This window comes from Photinus pyralis, unplaced genomic scaffold, assembly GCF_008802855.1.
Source record: "Photinus pyralis isolate 1611_PpyrPB1 unplaced genomic scaffold, Ppyr1.3 Ppyr1.4_LG1, whole genome shotgun sequence".
Taxonomy (NCBI): Eukaryota; Metazoa; Arthropoda; class Insecta; order Coleoptera; family Lampyridae; genus Photinus; species Photinus pyralis.
This window is the reverse complement of record NW_022170249.1, coordinates 23,817,499-23,821,437: the sequence shown is the minus strand read 5'-3', so window position 1 is coordinate 23,821,437 and position 3,939 is coordinate 23,817,499. Positions and strand designations below refer to the sequence as shown.

At 36.9% G+C, this 3,939-nt stretch overlaps 2 long non-coding RNA genes across 3 annotated transcripts; one reads left to right on the top strand and one right to left on the bottom strand.

The window, feature by feature from the left end:
* The first annotated feature begins 2,093 nt into the window (after positions 1 to 2,093).
* LOC116160512 lies at positions 2,094 to 2,821 on the top strand. Of its 2 annotated transcripts, XR_004143236.1 has the most exons (4): positions 2,094 to 2,228; positions 2,279 to 2,305; positions 2,358 to 2,470; positions 2,519 to 2,821. It is a non-coding gene; the product is annotated as an uncharacterized LOC116160512 (long non-coding RNA). The 2 variants fall into 2 exon arrangements; XR_004143235.1 differs by having other exon boundaries at positions 2,279 to 2,470.
* On the bottom strand, positions 2,776 to 3,486 carry LOC116160513. The gene is made up of 2 exons (XR_004143237.1): positions 3,118 to 3,486; positions 2,776 to 3,068 (listed from the first exon to the last, which is right to left on the bottom strand). It is a non-coding gene; the product is annotated as an uncharacterized LOC116160513 (long non-coding RNA).
* Positions 3,487 to 3,939: the final 453 nt, after the last annotated feature.

Here is a 3,939-nt window from a genome sequence, read left to right as displayed (position 1 = left end):
CCTCTGCCGCAGTCTCCTCGAATAAATGGACTCCAGTGATTTTTATTTAGGTCGTCACTGCTCCTTTGTCAAATTAAGAAAACAACGCAAGCGATAAACAAACGCGCGCTTAAGCCGTTGGTCCTATTATAGTAAGTAGTTCGTGAACCCGTATATTCACCCTTATTGCTTTGGTATTTTTGTCCCAAAACGACAATAGTTTTAGGCGCATTTTTTTTAAATATTTTGCAACGATAAAATGGTGGGCGTTAAGAACTTCCGCTACAATGCGAGTTCCACAACGACTTATTTCGCACTGATTAGTGGTTGAATGTACCGTATCTCTCTCCCCGCTGTACATTTACACCTTTCTCCAGTCAAAGTAAATTCCCTCTATTCTAAATTTAAACTTACAACAAATGATACGTTTACAAAACCTAATATACATTATATACAGTTAATTACAAAATTTTGTTCCTTCACGCCCAGGCCAAAAAGCATTATGTGTAATTGAAAATATTCGCACCAATTACATTATGATTTGAATGTTTAGGAAATCTCTTAGGTAAACTTTTACACTGATTGCCATTTTCTTAGCGACATAAATACGAACTTGATGACGAGCGAGTCCATTTACAATGGCGGGCCGTGTTCTTTACTAACTGAGCGACCCGATTACGAGTTTTTTCAACTCCCTGCACTGAAATGCGTGAATATCTCTTGGTATAGGTTTCTAACAATTTAAAAACACATAATTTGTCAACTCGGTCCAATGAAGATTTTCTAGAACCACTGGTTAAAAAATGGACTCAAAATGCTGACTCTACAATTTCAGCTTGTTTTTTTTTCCAATGAACGCTTAATTCTCAACGTAGTATATGTAACTCAATGTGACCTGTTTCCATTTGTAATTCAACACTACAATTCGACAATGGGGCGCCAGATTCAGTTTAGAACAATTAACTCATTGACGACAATGTGAGAAAAGGAAGAAAGCTCGTCGTATTACAATCGACAAGATAAAAACTAAGTAATATTTGTTTGGTTGAATGTTCTTGAGACCTTGACTCTTTTTTAACTTAGAATATTCCTTCCGTATAAATTTCAAAGGAAAAATCGCAGTAAAAGAACTCCTCTCGTTACATTCTGTATCCTACTGTTCCTCACATCTTAGCATCACAGAAAGATTTATACAGTTTTCAAGTTTCAAGTTTAAAACTTACCCAATCAGTGCATATGGAGTTTTTTTAAATTACATTATCCGACTATCCAACTCCACTTTCAGCATGCCGTCAGAAGTCAAATCTATTAGATTTTCTTTCATGCTCATGATCAGACGAACCAATCCAATTGTAATGACATATCCAAGAAAATATTCACTTATCTATGCCCATCGTTAGCTTACAGTTCTGTAAAACAACTTGATAGTTTATCTTGCAAGCTCTGAATCATGCAAGGAATGTGCAATTGTGCACCTTACTATCAACGATTGGTATATTTTTGCAAAGAGGTTGGCCACAAACTTAGTTTTCCAAGGAATCCTTTGATTTTATCCTGAGCTGTATAGGATATATGTATGCCTAGTTAATTCTCGAACGTAATGAAAATTAAATACGTTTAACTAAAGTTATTGACAATTTTATTAAGGCGCCAGGGGGATCGCCAGAATTTTTCAACTTGGAAAGGGGCCACGTATTCAAAAAGTTTGAAACACGGTGTTAGTTTATGGATGTTTGCAACATTGTAACTATCAAAGTTTTCCAACCGGGAGATAGTGGTGGCCGATGGCGGCGAAGAAACTTAATCTCTAAATTGTTATCTTTATTCAGGATTGAAATGCGTTTGAAATTCTCTTCTCTTTGAAAATGTATATCTTTCACATGGGCAATTCTATGTCGCTTGTTACCGTGTCGGAAAACCATCAACATTATTTATTTAAACCCCAGAAAACAAAGCTAGCAATGTTGTGTATTAAAAAGCATTACAATAAACACTATGTTTTTGAAATCGTTTTTTTATTATTTATTCTAGCTCGAATTGAATATTCATAGGTAACATTTTAACGTCTGTCCGGTCAGCTAGTTAATTAGAAATTCGTTTAAACTATCTTTTCATTTGTTAATGAGTTATGTCGCACCACACAATCAACACCCTTTCTATTATTAGTTTGTAAGAACATTAAAACCTAAGAAGAAGAATTTTCACTATTCTTCGCAATAACAATTTCAAATAAGTTTTTTAGATGACAGGTAAAATACATCATGTTGTTCATGCATATTCATTATACATTTATCTTCAGCCGTGCGTTAATACGTTATATTACAAGGTAAGCATCGCAATTAGGAAAACAAAAAATGGAATATTATATCGCTATTCAGACTGCCAAAAAATCAGCTCGCGGTTCAAGAGTAGCTATAAATCAGCGCCGTTGCTACGGAATAGACATAGTTTCTTTGCTACAGTCGATCTATTTGGATATAAGATGTTAAGGGTGAGTTGATTCTTTAATTAGTTTTTATTGCTCATTTGTATTTTATAGGGGGTGGTCCTTTTTGTTGCGTTTTACGTGTGTTATGTAATGGCTAGACCGGAAGTTCTTGATTTAATGCCTGCCGAAACAGCTCAAAGAGGTGGCTGGGGCTATGGGGGCGGCGGTTGGCAAGGAGGAGGCGGCGGCGGTGGTGGCTGGGGACATGGCGGCGGGCACGGCGGCGGCGGTGGCAGCTGGGGTGGACACGGTCACGGTCACCATCACCACCACCACCATCATTAATTAGACAGTAACGCCCAATGAAATTGTACATAAATCATTTTTTTACTAATATAATATAACTTAAATGCATTTGTTGTCTCTATCCTAAGTATCCAACGCCGACGTGTATATGTTTATGGAATGGTGCGTAATATGAGGGTACGTATCGTGGAACATAACTGAATAAAGGCCTGCGAAAATTAAATCCAATTCCAATCCTCTTTGTAAATCCCAGTCCAAAACCGCCACCCCATACTGGTGCATATGACACGTATCGGCCTTCTGGAGCAGGTAGTGCCGCAACAGCGACAACAATTGCGAATATTAACAGTACAACCTGAAAATTAAAGTTAAAATTGAAACCGCACAGTCAGATAACCACTTACCTTGTACATGACGATTGAAATCAATTACTACGCTTGAGAGCTCAATTGATACTAGTAAAGAAAGTGTCACCTAAATGTTTTATATAGAAAATTAGATTACGCTTAAGGGTTAAAACATTAAAAAATTCCGCTTTACGCACGGTCGGTAATTACAGTCAATTATTGAAGGAAGTTTTGAAAGTGGAAGCTTGGTTTGACTAATTTACTATTAAAATGGGAAAATAGCAAATTTAGGATTTGGATAACGATCTAAGGCAGTTACATAAACGCATGCTACAAATTTAGAAGCCTTTAGCACCCCTGGTATTAGGGCACGGTTTAGTCATATCCGCTACTTTTTGTACCTACTCCGGTAATCAGCTACAACAATATCTAATGTTAAAGTACAAATTTGAAAGAAAGAATTTTGTCTGGTCACGAAGTAGAGTACTTGTAACTACGTGAAGTCAGCAGAAAAACACAGCCTCTAAAAATCCCGAATATACCCAAAAGACCCTAGGCGTGCGGATGCACAACTAAAGCTATTTATTTAATATGCTAACACGAATCTGAGATTTAATAATATCGAAAACAGAAAAGCTGACCACAAATTGGGTCAATAGCCATAACGTGCGCATGGTCTACACCCCAAAGAAGTTCATACAACAACTTTCTGCCTAGAATCATCTACTGACACTCTTATTGCTCTTCGATTAGATTCACGGAATGAAATCAGCCCTAAAAGTATAAATTCATAGCAAAGGTATGCATCAGAATCATGCGTAGCTATAAAATTGCTTATATACCGCAACGCAAAACAAAAACGTAGTCTGATCGACTTGC